Raw genomic sequence first — 27671 nt, forward strand, 5'->3', positions numbered from 1 at the left:
CCCTTACCTTCGGAAGAATATTATTACCATAGAGGGAGTGCAACAAAGGTTCACCAGACTTGTTCCTTAGATAGCGGGAATGTCCTATGAAGAGAGATTGGGGAAACTGGACCTGTATTCCATTCTGGTGAAGGGTCATTGATCTGAAACGTTAACTCTGCTTCTCTCTCCACAAATGCTGCCAAACCTGCTGAGTATTTTCAGCATTTCTTGTTTTTATTTCTGTATTCTCTAGAGTTTTGAAGAATGAGAGGTGATCTCATTGAAACCAACAAAATACTTAAAGGGATAGACGGGGTAGATGCAGCTAAGATGTTTCCCCTGGTTGGGGAGTCTGGAACCAGGGGACACAATTTAAAAATAAGGGGGAAGCCACTTAGGACTGAGATGAGGAGAAATGTCTTTACTCAGAGTTGTGAATCTTTGGAATTCTCTACCCCAGAGGGCTGTGGAAGCTCAGTCATTGAGTATGTTTAAAGCAGAGATTGACAGATTTCTAAATACCATTGACATAAAGGGATATGGGGATGATGTGGGAAAAAGGCATTGAAGTGGATTATCAGCCATGATTGTATTGAATAACAGAGCAGGTTTGATGGGCTGAATGGCCTACTCCTGCTCTTATGTTCCTATGTCTTTTGTTTTTAGGAGCACAGAGAAAAAACAAGAATACAAGAAAACCTGTTTGTTTACTTTTCCACAATTCTGGAGGTCAATTTTCCTCCCATTTGTAAATCTCTCACTTATCTGATTGTGCAGATACTGGCTTCGAGCCCCAATTTGTTACACCCAAGGTGGTAAGGGGTGTGGCTGGTTCCCACTATTCACCTCTCAACTGACCACAGCAAGTGTTTTTGTTACTAGGGTTTTAACCCCTTGTGGTTTATTTGTCAAATAAACAGAAAGCGGCAGGCTTTCTTGTAGGTTTAAAACAGAAGATTAACTATTTATTGAGCATGTTCATTCCCAAAATTGTTGCAACTGCATCCCCACATGCATTCACTTGCGTACACACACACACACACACACACACACCCACACCAGAATGGATAGACAGGAAAAGGGTTAGTGGTTTGAAGTGAGGTGGGTGTTGGGGGTTCACGGTTAACGCGTTGAATCTTCTTGGAGGACAATTTCTCTTTTAATGTTGCAGGCCTGTGTTTGTAGATTTTTCTGGTGGTTGAGACTCCAGTCTGGAGGCAGTGAGCACTTTCAGTTCTCTGCTACAACAAGTTGAAGCATAGATTTCATAGCAAGGCTCCTTCTTTGGCTTTTGCTGGATCTCTCAGAGCTCTTGGCTGGACAAGCTTTTGGATGTTGTTCTGATTCTCCTCTTCTCTCTCCAGAGAGTTACTTTTTAAGGTCCAGATACCTCACACATTGCCTCTGTTAGGAGGCGCAGAGCCCCCTCCCTGTGGTGACCAACAATAGATCAGGTTGTGGCTACTTCACACCTTCTTTATTTCAGAAGAACCCATTCAATTCAAAAATGTCTCTTGAGGGCTCAGGATGGTTGTAGTTGACACCTCTTAGCTTGGAATGCATCCTTTTGTCTTTAACAGATAGGAAGGCAGTTTGGATATACAGGTCCAGGTCACTTCACCTTCGACAGCCATTTTACAACACCATTTTTTATAACTTCTGTTTGGGTTCTGTATTTTCATTGTTGCACTTCACGTGAGTGTGACAGGCCTAAGCTCTCATTAATATTTAATTGAGGCTTTAATGAGCCAATTGCATGCCTCAGTTCCCACTGCATTATTCCATGTATGTGAATTGGGTGCAGAACACTCCTCAGCGCCCAATAATACAGGTTGCTTGTACCCAACATGTACCATTCTTACAATGCCAATCATCCATTATCGGCCACAATATTTTTGGCAGACTTTCTGACTTTGTCTTTTGAACTCTAAAGATAATATATCAATTTGATATATTACGGTCCGGTTCTGTCATTATCTCTTCGCAGTTTGGTCATGGCATGGCTTGTCTTTCAGAGAGCAAGTTAATTGTTCTATAGTAAGTGGTGTCATCAAGCACGGAAAATAACATCACTTTTGAATACATCCACAAGTAATTTGAGATCTGTTTTTCACCAGGTCATTGAAGGGCATTAGAAACTGAATGGGACCGAACCTTTGACATTCTGATCTTAGCACTTTTCAAAAGTGAATAACTTGTTTGTTCCAACATGTTATTCATATTTTAGAAACTCCAGGTGAAACATTAGTAAAAAAAAATGCTGTTAAATGAATTCTTTGATAGTTTGTAGTTTATCATAATTGCTAATATTACAGACTTTCTTTACAGAATATATAATGCTTGGGAAGTTCAAATTTTATCTGCGTTATTTAAAAAGCTGTTTTGAAGTCCTTTGGTAATCTGCTGTTTTGGAGGTGTCAGGACTAGAAACAATCGCTGCAAAAATTCTTGAGAAAATAATGGAATAACCAACAAGAATTAAAACCACAATTGCTTTCTTTTAATCATTTTGTAGGCTCCTGAGCTATCCAAACAAGTTTTAAGCAAATAGCATATATTTTTCATGATTCTTTTTTCATTTTTAGTGTTTTTTCAATTACCCTTATTTTTAAGTTTTGTATTCAAAATGCAACCTGTACAAAATAATATGTAATTCATATGAAACCTATCTGCAAGTGAAGAAATGTCCAATCACTGTAACTCGATTCGACCTAACAAATCATCCTGTATATTGGGTTGGCATCCTTGCATCTATGAAAGATGATGGATACACAGCAAACAATCCATTTAGGTGGGGTATCTTCTCTTGGTGCACCTTTGCTGATGACTATGAAGGCCAGACCTTGAGAAGTAGATTCTGGCACAGGTGCTGCACACGAAACTGCCAAGTGACGCTGTGAGTTGTTGTTTTTGATGTTGGCGCCTATTGCCAAGCTGCTGTAACAACCGGTTGTCGTGATAGTGCACACCAGTCCACAGGATGTGTTGCCATTTCCCTCTTTCGCCAGCTATTAACTCCCAAATGCAATAGTCGACATTTAGGGCCTTCATGTCATGCTTGCAAGCTTCCTTGAAGCGGAGCTTTGGGCGCCCCACTGGTCATCTGGTCCCGACTACCTCAGCATACAGAAGATTCTTAGTTATGCGGACATGTCTGATCAACCAAAGCCGCCTCTGTTTAATTAGTGCCAACACACTTGGGATCTCTGCCTTTGAGAGGACTGCTGCATTTGTGATTTTGTCCTGCCAGGATATACACATAATGCATCCTGCATAATGTTTCACCATAAATTGATAGTCATGCAAACAAGTTTAAACCTGGCCATAAATTAAGCCCTCATAGTTTGTATATTTATCTAGATTGAGGTAAATAAGAAACACTCTGACTTGGTTGCTATTTTGTATCATCCAGCAGAGAGGGCTGTTAAATTACAACACACATGTTATAATTTTCCATAATAGATATGACTTTCCATCATAATATTAATTTCCAACGCCAGCTTTATGATCCTGAGACAGTGCTGAACCTGCAAACAGAGTGATAATAATTATTTTCAATTTCTCAAAATACTGTTTTCTGTCTTTCTGGGGACACTGGAGCCTGAATTTTCTGAATCATTCTGCCTGATTTGGCAAGGGTTGGTGTCAGTTATGTCAAATCAATGTTAACCTTTGCAGCCACCCAATTTTCTGCTGTCACTTCTGGTGGACAACAAAAGATGCTTGGCCACTTTTGGGTGGGGTGTGTTTGAAACAGCTGGAAATGGTGATGTCATATATCCATTTCCTATCATTTCCACCTCATTCAAGGTGAGTCTTAATCACACCAGGATAAAACTGGCTGCCAAGGGTGCGAGACCCTAACCTGAAGGCAGAAGTCATTTTTAAGAAACAAGTATATTTGGTTAATGTTGCTGTTAAAACATTGTTATTATTTTTCTGTTTGCCAACTCCACATATGCCATTTGCCATGCGAGCTGCCCTTTACCTCCTCCTTTATCAGACATGGCACATGGGTTATTTTTCAGGGATTCTTCTCTTTGCTTCTTGGAAGAAGTGGCATAATGGATTGAGTCAGGATAGTGAGGCTACACAGCAGGTACATGACACCCCCACTGACACCCTCTCCACCAGAGTATACAGGCAGGGGCAGTCCTACCATGAGTGTGAGCTGTGGCCCAGTGGTAGCATTCTTGCCTCTGAGTCAGAAGGTTGTGTTTTTTTTGTGTGTTCCAATTCCAAAACATAATCTAGGATGACTCCGCAGTACTGTGGGAGTGCAACACTGTCGGAAGTCCCGTCTTTCAGATGTGATGTTAAGCCAAGGCCCCGTTTGTCCTCTCAGGTGGATGTAAAAGATCCCGTGACAATATTTGGAAGAGCAGAGGAGATCTCCCCGTTGTCCTGGCCAATATTTATTCCTCAAACAATGCACAATAAATGGGAGGATATTGAGAGGAGTAGAAGAAGTGAGAGACCTTGGAGTGTATGTCCACAGGTCCCTGAAGGTGGTAGGAAGGTAGATAGAGTGGTGAAGAAGGCATTTGGAATGCTTTCCTTTATTGGCCGAGGTATAGAATTCAAAAGCAGGGATGTAATGCTGGAACTGTATGAAATGCTGGTTAGGCCACAGTTGGAGTTTTGCATACAGTTCTGGTCACCACATTACAGAAAGGACATAATTGCTCTGGAGAGAGTACAGAGGAGATTTACAAGAATGTTGCCAGGGCTCAAAAGTTGCAGCAATGAAGAAAGGTTGTTTTCCTTAGAATAGAGGAGGCTGAGGGATGACTTAATTGAGGTATACAAAATTATGAGGGGTCTAGATAGAATAGACAGGAAGGACCTGTTTCCCCTAGTGGAGAGGTCAATTACCAGGGAGCACAGATTTAAGGTGGTTGGTAGAAGGATTAGAGGGGACATGAGGAAAAACCTTTTCACTGCCAGGAATGGTGGTGGAGGCAGAAACCCTCAATTCTTTTAAAAGGTACCTGGACATGCACCTGAAGTGCTGCAAGATGGGATTAGATTGGGTGGCTAGTTTCTATTTTTATTTCTTCTTGGCCAGCATGGACACAACGGGCTGAATGGCCTCCTTCTGTGCCATCGGTTCCATGGTTCTAACGCCTGAAAAACAGATTATGTGTTCGTTATCACATTGCTGTTTGTGGAACTTTGCTGTTTGCAAATTCGGTGTCGTGTTTCCTACATTACAACAGTGACCTCATTGACTGCTAAGCATTTTGGGGCATCCTGAGGTTATGAAAGGAGCTATATAAATGCAGTTGACAGGAGCAGTGCCTGCAGAAGTTTTACTTTTCAAAAGAAGCTATCACAGAGTTATGTCACATGCTGGAAGCAAACTAACAGCCTACCTCCACTGTAAACACTGCTCTGCCACTGGCTATTAAGACCTTAAGATTCTATGCCACTGGATCGTTCCAGGTGCCACTGAAGTCATCTGTAACATAAGCAAGCAGCTGTGCACTGATGCACCAAGCAACTTATGGATGCATTGTACTCTACACTGAGCAATGTCATCAACTACCCCATGGATAACTGGCATCCCTGTGACAGAGCAGTACAATTTTGCCAAGTGGTTTAATTGCCTAAGGTTAAAGAAATCATTGATAAAATCTGACTGATCATACATGCCTTTTTCATCAATGTCTAAATGTGCATCAGCAAGAAAGGATGCCACTCTTTCAATGTCTCATTTATTTGCAAACAGCAGCACAATATCACATAAGTAAACGCTTGTATGCCTGACAACTGTCAGGGTTCATTTATTTTAAGGAATTCTAATGTGCCAGTACATTTTAACCTGGAAGAGTATCTCCTTGGGTTAAAAGAGTATTTTGTACAGCCTTGGTTGATGACAGCAATGATTTCCCATAATCCCAGGTAATACAATAAGATCAGTTCATGCAGTAGAAATGTCACTGGACACGTCATAGGTATATTAAAGGCACACTTTATATGTCTGGATCAATTTGAGGACATCCTGGTGTATAGTCTACCAAAGGTCAAAAGAACTTTGGTAGTGTGCTGTAGATGGTACAACTCTGTGTTGCAAATAGGCCCTTTCATGGGACCCCTGGGAGAATGTCAGCTTCCATTAGAAACAACAGCAACAACTTGTATTTATATAGCACCTTTAACACAGTAAAACGTCCCAAGGCGCTTCACTGGAGCATTGTAAAACAACATTTGACAAGGGATTAAGCAAAAGGAGCAGAATCATAGAATTGTTGCAGCACAGAAGAAGGCCATTCGACTCATTGTGTCCATGCTGGCTCTCCTAAGGAGCCAGTCAAATACTGCCACTCATCCGCCACCTCCCCACATCCCTCCTTTTCAGATATTTAGAAAATGTAAAACAATTTACATCACAGAAGTGGGCCACTCTACCCATTGTGTCTGCACTGGCCGAAAAAAGAGCCACTCATTCTAATCCCTTTTTCCAGCACTTGGTCTGTATTCCTGGAGGTTACGGGACTTCAGGTGCATATCCAGACACCTTTTAAATGAGTTGAGGATTTCTGCCTGCACTACCTTTTCAGGCAGTGAGTTCCAGACCCCTCTGGGTGAACCATTATGTTCCTCATCTCCTCTAATCCTTCTACCAATCACTTTAAATCTATGCCCCCTAGTCACTGACCCCTCTGCTAAGGGAAATAGGTCCTTCCCATCCACTCTATTCAGGCCCCTCACAACCTTGTACACCTCAATCAAATCTCCCCTCAGCCTCCTCTGTTCCAAGGAAAACAACCCAGTCTATCCAATCTTTCCTTATAGCTGCAATTTTCCAGTCCTGGCAACATCCTCATAAATCTCTGTACCCTCTCTAATGCAATTAGATCCTTTCTGCAATGAGGTGACCAGAACTGCAAGCAGTACTCAAGTTGTGGCTTAACTAGTGTTTTATATAGCTCCAACATAACCTTCGTGCTCTTATATTCGATGCCTCAGATAATAAAGGAAAGTATTCCATATGCCTTCTTAACCACCTTATCGGCCTGACCTGCTACCTTCAGGGATCTATGGACATGCACTCCAAGGTCCCTCACTTATTATACATCTCTCAGTATCCTCTCATGTATTGTTTATTCCTTTGCCTTGTTTGACCTCTCGAAATGCATCACCTCACACTTCTCCAGGTTGAATTCCATTTGCCACTTTTCTGCCCACCTGACCAGTCCATTTATATCTTCCTGCAGTCTACAGCTTCCTTACTGTAGAAGCCAATTTTTGTGTCGTCTTCAAACCTCTTGATCATGCCCCCTACATTTATGTCCAAATCATTAATATATACCACAAAAGGCAGGGGATCTAGTACTGAGCCCTGCGGAACGCCACTGGAAACAGCCTTCCTGAAGAAGAATCTGGAATGCACTGCCTGTGAGTGTGGTTCAGGCAGGTTCAATCGAGGCATTCAAAAGGGAATTAGACTGTTATCTGAAAAGGAAGAATTTTTTTTTTAGAACATTAGAACATTACAGCGCAGTACAGGCCCTTTGGCCCTCGATGTTGCGCCGACCTGTGAAACCATCTGACCTACACTATTCCATTTTCATCCATATGTCTATCCAATGACCACTTAAATGCCCTTAAAGTTGGCGAGCTACTACTTTTGCAGGCAGGGCGTTCCACGCCCCTACTACTCTCTGAGTAAAGAAACTACCTCTGACATCTGTCCTATATCTATCACCCCTCAACTTAAAGCTATGTCCCCTCGTGTTTGCCATCACCATCCGAGGAAAAAGACTCTCACTATCCACCCTATCTAACCCTCTGATTATCTTATATGTCTCTATTAAGTCACCTCTCCTCCTCCTCCTCTCCAACGAAAACAACCTCAAGTCCCTCAGCCTTTCCTCGTAAGACCTTCCCTCCATACCAGGCAACATCCTAGTAAATCTCCTCTGCACCCTTTCCAAAGCTTCCACATCCTTCCTATAATGTGGTGACCAGAACTGCACGCAATACTCCAGGTGCGGTCTCACCAGAGTTTTGTACAGCTGCAGCATGACATCGTGGCTCCGAAACTCGATCCCCCTACTAATAAAAGCTAACACACCATATGCCTTCTTAACAGCCCTATTAACCTGGGTAGCAACCTTCAGGGATTTATGCACCTGGACACCAAGATCTCTCTGTTCATCTACACTACCAAGAATCTTCCCATTAGCCCAGTACTCTGCATTCCTGTTACTCCTTCCAAAGTGAATCACCTCGCACTTTTCCGCATTAAACTCCATTTGCCATCTCTCAGCCCAGCTCTGCAGCCTATCTATGTCCCTCTGAACCCTACAACATCCTTCGGCACTATCCACAACTCCACCGACCTTAGTGTCATCCGCAAATTTACTAACCCACCCTTCTACACCCTCTTCCAGGTCATTTATAAAAATGACAAACAGCAGTGGCCCCAAAACAGATCCTTGCGGTACACCACTAGTAACTAAACTCCAGGATGAACATTTGCCATCAACCACCACCCTCTGTCTTCTTTCAGCTTATGGGGAGAAGGCGGGGGAATGGCAGGTGAATTGCTCATTCGGAGAACTGGTGCAAACACGATGAGCCGAATGGCCTCCTTCTGCTCTGTATCAATTCTGTGATACTGTGAAGAAATGGAAAACAACTAATTTCCGGCTGCAAGAGGCATTTGTGCCAGTCTGATAGGCAAGACCTACTTTTGATTGCTGTATTTGGCCCCTGCATTAAAAGTTCTGTCTACATCTGCCCCCTTCCCATCACAAATATACAATCATCTACAGATCTTTCTCTGTGTGCATCAAGTTACAGTTTCCATTTATGCTTCCCCAACAAAACCACTTTAGTGCTACTATCATTTTATTTAGAGTCCATGCTGTGTTTGCATGCCTATTTCTTTGTGCCAGCATATGTGATGTTTGAGCTGTTTAATCTAATGTTTCTCCTAACGACTGCCTGAGGGACAGGAGTGCTCACTTCTGTGTGTCAGGACAAATTCGTGATCTCAAGACAGCTAAGTCCTGCCTACAGACTACATCTCTTATGATGCTGCATGTGCAACCTAGACCTGCCTCCTTTCTGTGATAAGTGCAGGCATTGGAAGAGGTTAGCAGGAGGGCTGTTCTGTAAGACAGCACCATCATCAGTGTAATAAAGCGAAATACTGCAGATTCAGGAAATCTGAAACAAAAAGAGAAAATGATGAAAATATTCAGCAGGTCAGGCGGCATCTGTGGAAAGAAAAACAGAGTAAACGTTTTAGGTCAATGACCTTCCATCAGAACTGACAAAAATTAAAAATGTAATAGGTTTTAGCTAGTGAAAGGGGGGAGGGGGGAGGATGAACAAAAGGGAAGGTCTGTGATAGGGTGGAGGGCAGGAGAGATTAAATGACAAAAGGTTGCATGGTACAAAGCCATGGGGAGTGGTAATGGGACAAGTAAAGAAACAAAAGATGTGTCTGGATGTGGTGTAAATGGTGGGAAATTTACCTTCTGAACACAAAGTAAAGAAACGGGTGGGGGGAGGGTGGAAAGAACTAAAAAAGCGAAAAAATGGGGACAGAGATTATGATCTAAAATTGTTGAGCTCAATTTTAAGTCCAGAAGGCTGTAAAGTGTCCTGTTGAAAGATGAGATGCTGTTCCTTGAGCTTGTGATGAGCTTCATTGGAACACTGTAGCAGGCCAAGCACTCAAATGTCAGAGTGGGGGCAAGGTGGGGAATTAAAATGACAACAGGTAGCTCAGGGTCATGCTTGCGGACTGAATGGAGGTGTTCTACAAAGTGGTCACCAAGTCTGCATTTAGTCTCCCCAGTGTAGAGCAGCGAATACAGTATACTAAATTGAAATAAGTACAAGTATATCACTGTTTCATTTGGAAGGAGTATTTGGGGCCTTGGACAGTGAGAAGGAAGGCAGTAAAAAGGCAGGTATTATATCTCCTGCGCTTTTATGGAAAGGTGCCGTAGAAAAGAAGGGAGGTGTTGGAGTAACTGAGGAGTGGACCAGAGTGACAAGGTTGGAACGGTCTGTTCAGAATGCTGAAAGAGGAAGATAAGGGAAGATGTGTTTGGTGGTGGTAACACACTGGAGGTGACGGAAATGGCAGAAGTTGATCCATTGACTACAGAGACTCATGGGGAGGAAGGTGAGGACAAGGAGAACCTTATAATAGTTCTGGGAGGGAGAGGAGGGATGAGAATAGAAGAGCATGAAATAGATTGGACAGGGTTAAGGCCCCTGTCAACCACTGTGGTGGGAATCCGCGGTTGAGGAAAAGGAAGACATAGCGGAAGTGCTAACATGGAAAGTTGCATTGTCCGAACAGATGTGACAAAGAAACTGGGAGAATGGAATTGAGTCCTTGCAGGAAGTGGGGTGTGAGGAAGTGTAGTCCAGGTAGCTGTGGGAGTCTGTGGGCTTATAGTGAAAATTAGTTGAAAGCCTATTCCCAGAAATGGAGACAGAGAAGTCAAGAAAGAGAAGGGAAGAGTCGGAGATGGATCATTTGAAGGTGAGAGAAGAATGAAAATTGGAAACAAAGTCAATGAAATATTCCAGTTCAGGGTGAGAGCAGGAAGCGCCACCGATACAGTCATCAATGTACCAGAAGAAGAGGTGAGGGAGAGGGCCTGAGTAGGACTGGGACAAGGAATGTTCCGCATATCTCACAGGGGTTCCCCTTGTTCTGACCTTCCACCCCACCAGCCTCCATATTCAACGGATCATCCACCACGTGATGAGAGCATTGACCTGAAATGTTTCTCTCTCTCCACAGATGCTGACAAACATGCTGAGTATTTCCTGCATCTTCTGTTTTTATTTCAGATTTCCAGCATCTGCTGTATTTTGCTTTTGTATTAGAGTTCTCCTGGTGACCTGGCCAACATTTATTCTTCAATCAACGCCACTAAAAAACAGATCATTGCTATTTTTATGGGATCTTGCTGTGTGCAAATTGGCTGCTGTATTTCCCTTAATTATAACAGTGACTGCATTTACAAAGTTCTTTCTTAGCTGTGAAGTGCTTTAGGATGTCCTTGAAAAGTGCTATAAAATGCAAATTCTTTCACTTCTTCCATTCATCAAGTAGTTCTTCTATGGAGCCTTTCCCACTGCCAATATGCCCACACTATTTCCAGCCATTATATAAATGCTTAGGGTTCTGATTTCCAGTGAGCTGTGACAGACTGCCATGCCAAATGCACCAATACACTGGCTCATCATTGCTTCATTACATCTCCTGTGCCTTTACAAAAAACAGAGGTTGAATCAGCTGACATTATGGTCATTTCTTGTATGTATAATAATAACCCACATCTTAAAAATGGGCATTTATAGTGAATCATTTTGAGCAGATATTGTGAAGGGAAGTACAGAGCTATCTTAAGCCGTTCTTTAATTAAAATCAGACATCTGCATTTTTGTTGATCTCTGGAGTTAATTTATTCCAAGGAAAGGTTTAAGTGTTACATTATGTCAGTGCCTGAGGAAGAAAAAATATATACTTATATTTGTGTAAGATTAGAAAAGGATTATTTCAACTTTATCAAAAGTTAAATGTCAGTGGCATAGAACCAGGTCCATGCTAAGTGTTTTTGTTTCATTGGCCTGAATTTTACCGATCGAGCGGATGACCCAACGTCGTGGGGGATATCCAGGTCAGCGGCATGTATGGGCAGGCGATGCGACTTCCTTGGCGATTTTATAAGGAAGAGCCAATTAAGGGCCAGTAGGTGGGAGAATTGGCTAATTAAAGGTAGCGGGTGATTCATAGTGCCAGCAGCCATTTTTAAAGGCACATGTGCAACATTCAGGCAGTCTGCAGACACAGGCTTGAAAGGAGGGGCTTTGGAGGCAGTGGAGGAATGGCTTCAGCATGATTCCATGATTCAGCGATGCCTCTCTGGAGCTACTGCTGCAGGCAGTAAGACAAAGGATAGATGTCCTGTTTCCAGCAGATGGGAGGAGGAGGGCAGCAAGCCTAATGAAAAAGGCATGGCTGGAGGTGACAGAGATAGTGAGCAGCCAAGGGGTGATTGCAAGAACATGGATCCAGTGCAGGAAGAGATATAATGACCTGGTATGGTCTGGAAAGGTGAGTGGTATTTAGAATGACAAACTGGAAGCCCAGCATGGATTAAAAGGCACCCATGAAATGTGAAACCAGGTGGTAGACCCATGCATTGGCCAACACCAGGCCCCAACACCCACATTGAGGAGCCCAGTTCATGTAGCCGAACCCCATGGTCGATGACGCCTAAGTGCTGCATTGAGATTGTTGAATGGCCATGTCACCATTCTATAACAGCAGCAGGGTGCTGCAAAAATGGGTCATGAGACAGCAGACAATGTGTATGTCCGTGCTTGCAGGAGAAGCATGCTCATAATATCAGAGAGCATCAGCGCACTGGAGGTGGAGTGCCTTTCAGCACTGTGGTGACATCAATGGAGGAGGAGGTCATGTACATCAGATGGGTCACGGCAGGGCAGCCTGTTGCTGAGGGCAAGGCAGGTGTGGAAACAATGGAAAGCGAGTAAAGTGATGGTTGGTCCTTTATTGCCTAGACCATGGGGTGGTGGCATCTGTGTAGGCTTTTAACACCACCAGGAGTTGGTCAAAAGAGCAGTTGTTCCACTTAAATCATGTGTCTCTAGCAGGTACAGTAGCGAATGAGGAAGAGACAAGGGCTCCTGCTACACTGGAAAACTCAGAGGAGGCACTGCCATCTCAAGACACCGCGTCACTTCATTCCAGTGCAGGTACATCACATTGGTGGGCTTTGTTGCACAAGTAGAATGGGTGGCACAATCTGGTGAGTACCACACAGATGCACAGTAGGAGGTAATGGAGGTAGTGACAGCTGCGGCCACATCCCATCGGACGAGTGAGGAGAGGCCTAGTGATGTTCAGCTGCATGCAGATGGCGAGCCTCGGGTGTCATCAGCAAAGTGTCAGATGCTTCAATAGCAGTGTAAGATGTGTGAACATCTGTTGGAGTTTCCAGAGCCAGTGCAGTCCCATGCGTAAACGATGGAAGAGTCCATCAGTGCCTTGAGCGGCACCATTTTTCTGGCATGTCAGGGCATGGCATCCTCCATTGAGAGATTGGCGACCTTCAAAGAGGGACACATGAAGTATAGCGCCAACTGGATTCAGGGGTTGCACAAATATCTCCACAGCATGGCCTCATCCATGTGATATATGGAACGATGCGTGGGCGAGATGGGCCAGCCATGCATCTCCCTGTTGCCAGGAGTTGAACCATGTGGGTCTGAAAGGGCAGAGGAGGGGTAGGCTTCAGGCAATGGGGCTCCTCTAAAGATACTTCAATCGCTGAAGGCGGATTCTTGGCCTCTTTGACGGTGACACCAACGCTGCATGATGGTCTGATGACTAAGACCACCCCAGATATAGGTGGCCCCAAATGTGCTGGGCCCCATTAGGGCTCAAGCACCCAGAGGGCACAAGCCACAGCCATCTCATGCACCAGAGTAAGAAAGGCAGCAGTCCGCCCCCACATCAAATCCAGGCACAGGAAAAGCATGCCATTGAGGTTATCGTAAGTGAGAGCGTAAATTACAGCCTTGGTTCAAACATGGACTAAAGAGCTGAACTCTAGAGGTGAGGTGAGAGTGACTGCCCTTGACATCAAAGCAGCATTTGACCGAATATGGCATCAAGGAGCCCTAGCAAAACTGAGGTCAATGGGAATCAGGGGGAAAACCCTCCGCTGGCTGGAGTCATACCTAGCGCAAAGGAAGATGGTTGTGGTTGTTTGAGGTCAATCATCTGAGCTCCAGGACATCACTGCAGGAGTTCCTCAGGGTAGTGTCCTAGGCCCAATCATCTTCAGCTGCTTCATCGATGACCTTCCTTCAATCATAAGGTCAGAAGTGGGGATGTTTGCTGATTGCACAATGTTCAGCACCATTCATGACTCCTCAGATTCTGAAGAAGTCCGTGTAGAAATGCAGCAAGACCTGGACACAATATCCAGGCTTGGGCTGATAAGTGGCAAGTAACATTCATGCCACAAAGTGCCGGGCAATGACCATCTCCAACAAGAGAGAATCTAACCATCTCCCCTGGACATTCAATGGCATTACCATCGCTGAATCCTCCACTATCAACATTGTAGGGGCTACCATTGACCAGAAACTGAACTGGAGTAGCCATATAAATACCGTGGCTACAAGAGCAGGTCAGAGGCTAGGAATCCTGAGGCGAGTAACTCACTTCCTGACGCCCCAAAGCCTGTCCACCATCTACAAGGCACAAGTCAGGAGTGTGATGGAATACTCTCCCCTTGCCTGGATAGGTGCAGCTCCAACAACACCCAAGAAGCTCGACACCATCCAGGACAAAGCAGCCCACTTGATTGGCACCTCATCGACAAACATTCACTCCCTCCACCACCGACGCACAGTGGCAGCAGTGTGTACCATCTACAAGATGCACTGCAGCAATGCCCCAAGGTTCCTTAGACAGCACCTTCCAAACCCACGACCTCTATCAACTAGAAGGACAAGGGCAGCAAATGCATGGGAACACCACCACCTGCAACTTCCCCTCCAAGTCACACACCATCCTGACTTGGGGCTATATCGTCGTTCCTTCACTGTCGCTGGGTCAAAATCCTGGAACTCCCTTCCTAACAGCACTGTGGGTGTACCTACCCCACATGGACTGCAGGGGTTCAAAAAGGCAGCTCACCACCACCTTCTCAAGGGCAATTAGGGATGGGCAATAAATGCTGGCCTGGCCAGTGATGCCCAAATCCCATGAATGAATTTTTAAAAAATGCATGGATTAGCACTTGGGGCTTCACTAGGTGATAATTATTTGTTAAATGCAGAAGCCTTTAATGTTTAACCAGAGTTAAATGTTTTGACATGCAATGTATAATGACTTGAGTATTTATTTTTGGCCACCAGTTGACAGTCACCAGATGTGGAAACATATACATGGACGGTCTGTAAAAGTGAGCACCTCATGAGCGCTTGTGTTGACAGACGGCCTTGGAATATAGTTTTGAGGGTAAAGTGAGAAGGTAAGGGCCTCTTATGAAAAGTCAGCAAGGTTGTCTCTGGGAGAGAACTCCTTGGTTCTCCTTGGCTGCTTGCACTTGTCCTCATGTGAAGCGTCTGCTGATCAGAGAGTCGTGAGTCTCCCTGCCATGCATGTCACTGTCTGGTGAGCTGGGCTCCACGGCACCATGTTCATCAGCTGACACCTTGAGGCACGTCATGCTCCTCCTCCTCTGAAGATGCCATGCTCTGGAGGGATACAAGATGGCCAGGAAGGATCTGAAGAAAGGGATTAGGAGAGCTAAGAGAGGGCATGAAAAATGCTTGGCGGGTAGGATAAAAGAAAACCCCAAGGCCTTTTACGCGTATGTCAGAAATATGAGGATGACTAGGGGGACCGTAGGTCCGGTCAAGGACAATAGCGGGAGACTATGTGTTGAGCCGGAAGAGATAAGTGAGGTTTTGAATGAGTACTTCTCTTCGGTATTTACGAATGAGAAGGGGTGTATTACTGAAGAGGACGGTGTGAAACAGACTGGTAAGCTCGAGGAAGTGCTCGTTAGGAGGGAAGATGTGTTGGGGTTTTTGAATAACTTGAAGATAGACAAGTCTCCCGGGCCTGACGGGGTATATCCAAGGATGTTATGGGAAGCAAGGGATGAAATTGCAGAGCCGCTGGCAATGATCTTTTCATCTTCTCTGTTGACGGGGGTGGTACCAGGTGATTGGAGGGTGGCAAATGTTGTGCCCCTGTTCAAGAAAGGGAATAGGAACAACCCTGGGAATTACAGGCCAGTTAGTCTTACTTCGGTGGTAGGCAAGTTGATGGAAAAGGTGCTGAGGGATAGGATTTCTGAGCATCTGGAAAGACACTGCTTGATTCGGGACAGTCAGCACGGTTTTGTGAGGGGTAGGTCTTGCCTCACAAGCCTGATTGAATTCTTTGAGCAGGTGACCAAGCAAGTGGATGAGGGTAAACCAGTGGATGTGGTGTACATGGATTTTAGTAAGGCATTTGATAAGGTCCCCCATGGTAGACTTATGGAGAAAGTCAGGAGGCATGGGATAGTGGGGAATGTGGCCAGTTGGATTAAGAATTGGCTAACTGATAGAAGGCAGAGAGTGGTCTTAGATGGTAAATACTCAGCCTGGAGCCCAGTTACCAGTGGCGTGCCACAGGGATCAGTTCTGGGTCCTCTCCTGTTTGTGATTTTTATTAACGACTTAGATGAGGAAGTCGAAGGGTGGGTCAGTAAATTTGCAGATGATACAAAGGTTGGTGGAGTTGTGGATACCGAGGAGGGCTATTGTCGTCTGCAAAGGGACTTGGATAGGTTGCAGTGCTGGGCTGAAAAGTGGCAGATGGAGTTTAACCCTGAAAAGTGTGAGGTCGTCCATTTTGGAAGGACAAACACGAATGCAAAATACTGGGTTAACGGTAGGGTTCTTGGGCATGTGGAGGAGCAGAGAGACCTTGGGGTCTATGTGCATAGATCGTTGAAGGTTGCAACTCAAGTGGATAGGGCTGTGAAGAAGGCATATGGGGTGTTAGCGTTCATTAGCAGAGGGATTGAATTTAAGAGCCGTGAGGTGATGATGCAGCTGTACAGGACCTTGGTAAGGCCTCATTTGGAGTACTGTGTGCAGTTCTGGTCGCCTCATTTTAGGAAGGATGTGGAAGCCTTGGAGAGGGTGCAGAGGAGATTTACCAGGATGTTGCCTGGAATGGAGAATAAGTCTTACGAGGAAAGGCTGAACATTCTAGGCCTCTTCTCATTAGAACGGAGAAGGATGAGGGGTGACATGATAGAGGTTTATAAGATGATCAGGGGAATAGATAGGGTAGACAGTCAGAAACTTTTTCCCCGGGTGGAGCAAAGCGTTACAAGGGGTCATAAATTTAAGGTGAAGGGTGGGAGATATAAGGGGGATGTCAGGGGAAGGTTCTTTACCCAGAGAGTGGTCGGGGCATGGAATGCCTTGCCTGGGGAAGTTGTTGAGTCAGAAACTTTAGGGACTTTCAAACGGCTTTTAGATAGGTATATGGATAAAGGAGAATGATGGGGTATAGATTAAATTGTCCTTGACAGAGGACAAAGGATCGGCACAACATCGTGGGCCGAAGGGCCTGTTCTGTGCTGTATTTTTCTATGTTCTATGTTCTATGCCGCTCACTCAGTGTCTTCCTCTGGCTCCAGCGCTACTCCCCTCTGGAGCACCAGTTTATGCAATATGCAGCAGACGACAATGATACGGGATACCTTGAGGCTACGTATTGAAGGGCTTCCCAGATCTATCAAGGCATCTAAACCTCATCTTTAAAAGGCTAATGGCCTGCTCGATGGTGGCCCTTGTAGTCAAATGGCAGTGGTTGTATGTGTTCTCTGCCTGTGTTTTGGGGTTTTGTACAGGGATCAGAATCCATTTCTTTAGTGGATACCCCTTGACCCCAAGTATACAGCCATGAAGGTGTTCGGGTGGTGTGAAGAGCTGAGGCAATTGGTAGTGCTCAAGGATATACGGGTCGTGACAGCTTCCCGGGACTGCTTAAGGATATACAGGTCGTGACAGCTTCCCGGAAACCTTGTGCACAACTGCAGTATACGTTTATGGTGGTCGCAGATGACAACATTCAGGGAGTGGAACCCTTCCTGTGCGTAAAGGCACCTGGATGCTCGGAGGGAGCCTTGATAGCCACATGAGTACAGTCAATGACCCCTACACCTGGGGAAATCCAGCCATGGCCCCAAAGCTGACTGGCCTGATATAGTGGCCAGCACGAGGGTGCATGGCATCTGTGACCTTTATGCAGTGATGAGCTGCTGACTGAGATATGCCTCATAGATCTCCAGATGATCTCTGGAACAAACTACAGATGGAAAGTTGAGAGCCAACGTCACCTTTAACACTTGGGTGTCCGCCTCTTCCCATTGGCATCAACTCCTGCTGCAGCGTATTGCACAGCTGCGCTACCACCTGCCTGAAGAGACGCAATTCTCTTAAACGTGCTCAGACTTTTCCATGAAGCTAAGCCTCTGTTGGTAGACCCTTTGAGGTGGGTAGCACATCCTGTGACCATGAGGCTGGCCTTTTGTTCCCATCCACCTTCCTCGTCCATGTCCAATGGCTTCCTCAACCTACTGGAGTTCCCCTGGCTGCTGCACAGATGCTCCATGTGGCTGCATCTCCACCTCTGTGCTACTTTCCTCCTCACTGGAGGAGTCAAAGTCTGAAAGCAGTGACACCATGAAGCCCCCACTGCGATGAAGAACCTTGTCCCGCCTCCAGTGGCTGCTGTGGACCTGGGAGACACTTTTTCATGAACAGCACTTCATTTTGGACCAACCCTCTGCAGTGCCCCCAAACTTAATAGCATTACTTCTCCAAGATACAGCCTGCAGATAGCTTCAAAGTATGTCACCAGTTCCTTCCACAACTTAACTACCATCCAGATCTGTCCTCCTTTGAGTAGGTGAGGCCCTTTGTACATCCCATGTGTTGTTCATAAAATCGAAAAAGGTAGGAGAATATCTAACAACTGGCTGTTGAACAACCTTAATTACCTGCCCGCTGCTCATGTGTCTGCCACTAATCATTGCCACTGCCTGCATCTCATAAAATTGCTAGGCAGCAAGGCAACATCAGGGAGCCAGTCTGAGGCTGGATTATGCCGTTTTACCAGCCCCTGCCTTCGTTCCTGGTGCCACAGGGCTGGTAAAATTCTGCCCATTATTATTTTATTTGTCCCCTCCCATTTTACAAGTTACATTCTCCTGCCTTTGCAATTACCATTTTACTGCTGATCAATTCTGCCATGTAGTGGTAATGTCACTGAACTAGTAATCCAGATGTCCAGACTATCACCCTGGGGGCATGGATTCAAAATCCCACCATGGCAGCTGCTGGAATTTAAATTCAATTAATTAATTTAAAAAATCTAGAATTGAAAGCTAGGCTCAGTAATGGTGCCATGAAACTATCATAGATTCTCATAAAAACCCATTTGGTTCACTGATGTCCTTTAGGGAAGGAAATCTGCCATCCTTACCTGATCTGGCCTACATGTGACTCCAGATCCACAGTAATGTGGTTGACTCTTAACTGTCCTCTGAAATGGCCGAGCAAGCCACTCAATTGTTAAGGGCAATTAGGGATGGGCAACAATTGCTGGCCTTGCCAGCGATGCCCACATCCTATGAAACAAATAAGTAAAAGTTAACTGACTCTGCTTTTTCCTCCTCAGATAGCTCTAGCTGGTATCAAGGATACACAGTACCTATAATTATCATAGAGAATGCTTATTGCATCACTTCATGCAGGGGTGTGTCAATGTACTAACTAGTTACACCACCAAAGTTGCCAACAAATCATTAATTTGGTAAAACAAATTTTAAAAGGCAAAAGGTTACTCATTCCCATACGCACTTTATCACGCAACACTTGACAGAGTTGTGCCTTTGTTACAACCGAGGCGGGAGGAGTGCACTGTTAATTCAGTCCCACTTCTCCACAGGTCACAGAATATCAATAAATGTTCCCACTTACCAAAACAACCAATTAAATACTGTATTTGTTCCCAGAATAAAGCACACCCAACCAGGTTTCTTTAATAAACAACAAAATTATCCATTTATTATAAAAGCAAGTCTTAACCAATAATGAAATAAATATATATACGCGAATTGCGATATTAATACTCCTTATTTTTTCCCTAACCCTCATGCACATGCACATACATCCAAAAACCGGTTAACTGGGAAAAAAAGGATTTTTGTTTACAGCTATTTCAAAGGAATAAAAAAGAATTTAAAAAAACTTTAGACTGCAATGATCTGGAAGGAAGTCCTTTGGTTTGGCGAGGTGTCCCAAAGTCGAATAGTTGGATGTTACACAAAGCCTTTCCAGGTGAAGTTGATAAAAAGAAATTCAACTGCAGAAGCTTCACATAGGTCTTCCATCAGGTGTGCAGCAACAGGTGCCAGTTCTCTGTCACACATTCAAAGCAAATGTCATTTTAAAGGTGCAAGGTTTCTGCAAACATTCAGAGTTTCTTAAAAATAAATGCAGAAGGCAACAGTACAACTTCATACAAGCTTTTTCTTTTCAAGGGCAAGGATTCTTCAAGGAGAGGTAATAGTTATATGGTTTTTCTTCTGATTTCCTGGCAGGTCCATATCAAATTCCAACTGCCTGCTTTAGTCCTAACCCACTGTCTTTTTAACAGTTCAAAATGAAACCAGCTTTTCCAAGCATGTCTCATACTAAGTCATAAATTCTCTCTTGTCACACAAAGGGTAGCTCTTGGGTCAAAACCCCCTGTGGTTTCCTTGAAATCACCTGCTTTCCAGTATTTGTTTACTGGTCAAAACCAGGAGCCTCTTGTTGACCTTGTTTTTTGAAAAGCATCCATAAAGTTCAGCTATCTCCAGATGTTTCAATGTCCATGAAATCCTTTCTTAGTTTATTCGAAAAATATAGGTTCCCAAGTTTTAACAAAAAATGAACTCTTATAACACCTTTTAATTTTAAAAAAATGCTACAATCCAAAATGCAGTTGTATCAAAAGAATTTATGTAGAACAAAGGGTGGCCACAAAATTCCACTTTATGAAACATTTACATGACACCTCCTCTGAGTCAGTGGGCTAGATTTTCAGAGCCCACTGTCACTCCCGGCGGCAAGCCCAAAAAATGCCGGCCCGCACGGCAGCTCATTTAAATAGCCGGGACAGCCTGCTCCCCTAATCATGTGGAGGGGGCGGGCTGTCCATCGCCGGCAATGGCATCAGCTGCCTATGTGTAGGCGCTGGTGCCCTTTTTAAAGGACAGCCAGCCCTGCTGGCAAATTTGAATTTTTAAAATGAACCCCCCCCCCCAAAAAATTTACTAAATTAAATCGTAATGCCCCTTTCCAACCGCCCCCCCCCACCCAATAAAAATTACAGTATTTTCCCTTTTCGCACAAAACATTTACCTTTGAATTCTGACCTTCTCCCGCAACCCCCCCCCCCCCAGACTGCACAAAGTTGAAAGTTCACCCCTTCCCACAACACTGATGATGCTTATTTGACCCCATCCCCCCACCCCCGCACTGAAAATCTTAACTCCTCCCACCACCCCCCAACTAGTGTCACGCCTGCTTTCCCCAGACCAGGAATTGAAGGCATGGAAGTGCCGGCCACTGCGCTGAATATCGTGGCGGGACCAGAAGATTGCTGGTGAGTATATTTAAATGAATTTGTTTTAATGATTTAAATATGGAAATTGAGGTGCCGTTGGAGCGTCACCGCCCCCAGGAGGATTGGGCCGGGTCATCCCGGCGCTGGCCTCCGAGGTGGGCCTCTGCAGGAACAATCTTCCTGCAACCCCGCCCCCCCCCCCTCCCCCCCGCCATGGAACCCGATGACGTGGGCTTGGTAAAATCCAGCCCCGTGATTGGAAAAGTGTGTAATTTAAAAATAAAATACCCATATTCCATTTCTGTAGTTATTAGAGTCCCACCTATTAGAATTAATTACATTAACATGATACAATAATATAACTAAGGCCTTCGAAGCTTATTATAAATGATTTTACTCTTAAATAATTTTAAAACAGCTTTCTGATGTTTACAATTGTAACGTCTTACTGAGTTATAGATCCCTTAGCTTAAAGATGCTGCTTGTATGTCCACGGATAAATGAGTGTCATCAACATAGGTGGCATGAAGGTAATTTCATGTCTGAGGGTGATGTTGTCAAAGGTTGCATGTGGATGAAGAAGAGGAAAGGATTAAGGAGAGATCCTTAGGGGACTCAGGAGGTAACTGTCTGGAGACAGCAAGAGTAGTTATTGCTGGAGATGCTCTGACTATAATCAGATATGGGAAAACAGAACCAAACAAGGGCATTAAGCCAGACAATGGAGGAAAGGGATAGGGGGAATGTGGGTTGTAAGGGATACAAGGAAGTATCAAAGATGGCATTGTCAGTGATAGGGCTAATGATCCAATTTTAAAGGGGATGGCTGGTATGGAGCACGTGAGGTGAGAGAGATGGATGCTGACAGCACAGCTGTTTGGGCGAGGCAGATGGTGGAAAGTATAGTCAAGCAAAAGTCAAAGTGTCAGTACCTAAGTGCAAGTTTCAGTCAAAACCATGATGTTAATGCAATCATCCATAGTAAGTGTGCAGATGGCAAGGGCCTTGTTTGGTAGTGATCAGATATTCCCAAGAGATTGTTAGTCCACTGGCAGAATTAAGATGACAGTGGTGTTTGGGGTGAGTCGAACTGGAAACAGGCTGGTGAGGTTTGCTCCCAACTGGGTGGGAAGGTCATGAGGGAGGAGGCATCAAAATGTGCCTTGATGGTCTGTTGAGTTTGCCGCTGGTTAGGAGAATGCCAAGAGAGGTGCAGAGGATAGCTGTGGGTTACCCAAGGGTGTCTCAAGCCTGAAATGGCAGCAGGAGAGTAGGAAGACAGAGCAGTAGTGATGTGTTGGGGTAAGGACTAATTGAGGCAAAGTACCCAAGAGAGAAGGAAAGAAAGGTGGCATTATTGGGTGACAGGAAGGGGAGGAGTCTGGAGAGAAGGCCCAAGTGAGAATAAAGTAAAGTAATGCAGTCAGGTCAGGAGCAGCAGCCAAAATGGTCCCTGAATTGATCCAGATCCAGACCACCCATTCTACTAATTCTGCTGTTATTAATGCGACTTGATAAACCTTGCATAAAGATTCTGTGTAGTTATGGGAAGGCAGAGATTATTGGCTCACATATGCCTGAGTGTTTCATCTTTGCTAATGCATAGCTTCCTTGTTTGCTTCGCTGTGCTCACCCCATATTCACTATTTTGATGTTAGTAGAAGCTGTTAGACCCATAAAGATTCATAACCTTTACCAGTTGTTAAGTTGGTGAATTAACATAATTTCCTCATACTAATGGATGGCTCACATTACTGCAGGTGGTAAGTTACCTTGCAGGAATGCACACAACACAGAATTACCTAATGACAGTTACCACATGCATGATGACCTATTTCTTTGCCTTTCTCAGATATCAGTTGCTAGTGTTCACCTATCAGCTCTTATGTACATGTTTGCTGTTCTAAGTCCAAGTAAAACTAGGTTTTATAACCTTCAGGAGTTAGCTGTGGGAAGTCAAGGGGAAATTACATAGTGCAATGCTTTAAATAAAACATCCTACGAGTCCTTAGCTTTAATGATGGTAGGCAGCACTGTTTACTATAATCACAAAAAGCAGGTTGAGGGGGACGAGAGGGAAGGAATATGGCCTATTGGAAACTGTGTAACAGCGTAATTAGTGTCAGAAATGGGGACGTAATACTAAAACATCCATTTAAACAGTGTTTATGCCACTGAGCCAAGGGAAAAGAGGCACTGCTTTGAACAGTTTGTCGTGAACTTAGAAAACAGTTTCATAATCTGAGCAAGAAAAGTTCCTCTTTTTTTTACTTGAGACACCTGTCTGTAACCAGAAGCAGGAACACTGCACTCAGCCCTGACAGCATCAGCAGCAAAGAAAGAATTTGCTGTTTCTGGTTGTTGTCATGTTTCTATGTCAGACATATACCAGTGAACTATCTACAAGAACAACAAAGCTAAGCTGAAAGAATTCATTCAGATTGTGATGTCAATATTTATTTTCTCCTTAAGCAATTGAAGCCTTGTTAATTTAGATTACTGAAAATTAAACCATTCCATTTATCAAACTGCTACCATTGAGTAAACCTATTAGTAATGATTGAGAACACACTGCAGAGCAATTAGTGCTTTTGAAAACGTTTCATCCAAAAGGCATTTGACAAAGTTCACACAAAATGTTATTAGTTAAGCTCAGGTTGAAAGGTACTTATTAGAGGAATTATGTTGGGATGGGGGAAGTACAGAGTGAGTGCTTCAGGGCTGCATTGAGACCGCAACTGTTTCTAATCTACATCAGTGACTTGGAGAGGAATTTTTCTTCTTAGGCAGTCCCTCGGGAATGAGGATAACTTTCTTCCACTCCAGCGTTGTGGATCCTTAGGTGAATGAATCACCCAATCCTGATATTCCAGGTTCCGAAGTTTATTTTGAGAGGGTGGAAGATGCCTGTGCATGGGTTCTTTTAGCGTGGGGTGGCCGTTGCACACAGCCTACCACACAGTCCGAGTGAAGCAAGGTCTTTGTCCAATGGCAGCGATGGCCGAGATGATTGGAGACCAGGCTCCACTACACAGACCGGGACTAATACATTTACTTATTGTCACACTGGCAATGGGGGGGGGAGGGTGGGAGGGTGGTGCAGGGGGTGTGAGGGGGTGGTTGCGGGATGCAGGAAACCTGGAAGTCTGGGATTGCCTGCATGCTGTGGAATTTTAACTGACAGGTTCCCACCCAGTAGTCAGTCTGATTGACAGGCTGGGCTTCCATCAGACAAGGAGCACTCTGGAGGAGGCTGCAGAACCAGATAGGTCCAATCCTTGATCTGGGGTGGGGTGGGGCGGGGCAGGGGTCCGATCCCAAAGCGGATTCCAACCCCAACCCCGGGTGTGTTGGGTGGCGTCTGATCCCAGGGGTATGTTTGTTTGGGAGGGGGATCTGATGGTGGGGAGTTTGCTGTACTGGGAGGAAGTGCTCCTATTCCTCTTGCCTATGAGGAGTGCTGTGAAGGCACTTACCTTCTCCCCGAGGTTCACCTCGCCTCGCCTCGCTGCAGCAGGCAGGTTTCACAAGGCCTGGAAAATCCACCCGGCCACGATGAGAGTGTGGGGGAGGCAGAGAGCTATCAAAAGGGAATTAGATAAGCCCCTGAAAAGAAAAAAAATTGAACGGCTATGGGGAAAGGGGAGTGGGTCTAGCTAACTTGCAGTTGCAGAGAGCCAGCATGGGCCGAATTGCCACGTCTGTGCTATAACCATTCTGTGATTCTAAATCTGCAAAGCAGGTTAAATCCAAGGCTTTGAGCATTATTAACATATTTAAAATATTAACCCGCTTCCTGAGAGTGGATTGGCTGCCTGCCCCTAGACCTGCCTCATTAAAACCCAGAAGCAGGCTGGTTAGAGCCTTCCCGATGCGCTCAGAATTTGTGCCCATTTAACACCCCCACCCCCCACTCGCACCCAATCCCACCCACTCGCCCAAGTTAAAAGTCTCCCCTTGAATTCATAAACTCTAAATTAATCAAATTTGCATATGATACCAAACTAGTGAAGTCACAACAGGCAGCTCAGAAATTACACAATTAATTGAACAAAATATCTAGATGGCAGAATAATGCCAGATAAGACAATGCAGAGAAGTGTAAAGTGTTTCAAAAGAAATGAAGAATGGACAGCATGAATGCTGTTGAAAAGCTACGGACTGAAGCTAAAAGAAACCTCATAGTCTTTATAAACTTGATGCTCAACATATCCACCTAATGCAGAGCCACACTCAACAAAGTGAACTACATAGCCAAAGAAGCCAGGATCAAACTGCAGTACTTTGGCCCAAACATACTTTTGAGTACTGTGTCCAGTTCTGGTGCCAAGATTCAAAGGAGATATTTGAGCATTGGTGGCGTTGTAGAGGTGAGCCACAAGACTCCCAAGTGTCAAATGTCTGAGTAATGAGGAAAAAATGGAAAAACTTAGACTTTTCATCCTGGAAATGAAGGATCTGCAAGTTGATGTTACAGAGGTATACAGGATAGTTAAGGGAATATTACATTAAACTAAATTGCAAGAGTAGGAAAAGTGAACACAGGTTCAAACTAGCAAAATGTAAATTTAAGGAAGACTTTCTCAACAAAAAGAATGATCAATCTTTGTAGTGGTCTTCTAGGTAGAATATTGAAGGAAACACCCCTCAACACAGAAGCAACAATTAGATGCTACAATATGGGTCTGTAAGGTTTTTCAAGTTAGTCTGATTAGACTTCCTCGTAATAATCTTTGCATCTTGTGTAATATAGATGTAAATTTTGTTAGGATTCTTACAATGGCAAAGAAGAATATCCAAAATCATTTCCTGTCAGGTCAAGAGTCAAATGTGATCCCTTAGAAGTTCACACCAATTAAAGTGCTGTGCTGTCCTTTCTACTCATATTCCAATTACTAACATCAACTGTAAGTTTATATTTGTTGTATAAATACATCCTTTATAATGTACTATCTAATGTATAAGTCTCTGTATTGAAGGCTTGTGTATGTTACTCAATATGCAATGCAGTCCATCTATTAAGTGCACTCTGGTAACATATTTTCAGCTGCTATTTCATCATGAATAGTGCCATCATTAAGTATAGATAGATAATTGCTGCTTTCTGACAAAGAAACAGTCTCTTATGACATAGATAATGATACATTATTCTAGCATTCAAAGGAACAAAGATGGTGCCAATCCTGTGAAAATAAGCTGTTAGTAGAAAACTTCACTTTAAGTTCAAAGAACTTAATAGGAAAATGGAGAAAGTTTGGGGATAAAAAGATCAAACATGTGCTTCAAATTTTGGAATTTAACAAACTGTGAAAAGTGAGGTTTATTAAAGGATATGGCCTTTAAGTAAAAACAAGGTTAATGGCTCATCTCATTAAACAAGATATGAAATTGTTTTATTTGTTAAAAGTAAGCACTCAGTTCCCCAGATCAGATCAAGACCTGTTTAAACACACACATCCAAACACTCAAACACCTACATGCAGATGCACATATAGAAATAACATTTGCAATTTCTTTTATCCATTTTAAGAATAATTATACACTTATTTTCTGTATATTGTAAGAGAAACTCAAATTGTAGATTGCATGAGAGGTCTGATTCTTTTAAATTACTTCAATTAATGGTGCCACATTGCAGAAAGTATCATTGTTCATTGCACTTGATAATCCAAGAACCAAAACAAAAGGGTATTATTTCCTTCTTTGCCTGTTTAATAATTTGGAAGTGTATAGATGAAAACTATTCCACAGCCTTTGACACAGTTGACCACACCCTCCTCCTCCAATGCCTCTCCCCTGTCGTCCAGTTGGGTGGAACTGCACTCGCCTGGTTCAGTCTTTATCTAACTAATTGTAGCCTGAGAATCATTTGTAATTGCTTCTCATCTGCTCTTGCACCATTACCTCTGGTATTTCCCAAGGATCTATCCTTAATTGTCCTTGAGAAGGTGGTGGTGACCTGCCTTCTTGAACTGCTGCTGTCAGTCCTTGGGGTGTAGGTACACCAACAGTGCTGTTAGGAAGGAAGTTCCTGGATTTTGACCCAGCTACAGTGAAAGAACGGCGATATAGTTTCAAGTCAGGATGATGTGTGGCTTGGAGGGGAACTTGCAGGTGGTGGTGTTCCCGTGTGTCTGCTGCCCTTGTTCTTCTAGGTGGTAGTGGTCACAGGTTTGGAAGGTGCTGTCGAAGGAGCCTTGGTGAGTTGCTGCAGTGCATCTTATATATTGTACACACTGCTGCCATTGTGCATTGGCGGTGAAGGGAGCGAATGTTGAAGGTAATGGATGGGGTGCCAATCAAGCAGGCAGCTTTGTCCTGGATGGCGTTGAGCTTCTTGAGTGTTGTTGGAGCTGCACCCATCCAGGCAAGTGGAGAGTATTCCATCACACTCCTGACTTCTGCCTTGTAGATGGTGGACAGACATTGGGGAGACAGGAGGTGAGTTACTCGCCTCAGATTTCCCAGCCTTTTGACT

This window comes from Heterodontus francisci, chromosome 6 (assembly GCF_036365525.1).
Source record: "Heterodontus francisci isolate sHetFra1 chromosome 6, sHetFra1.hap1, whole genome shotgun sequence".
In the NCBI taxonomy this organism is placed as follows: Eukaryota; Metazoa; Chordata; class Chondrichthyes; order Heterodontiformes; family Heterodontidae; genus Heterodontus; species Heterodontus francisci.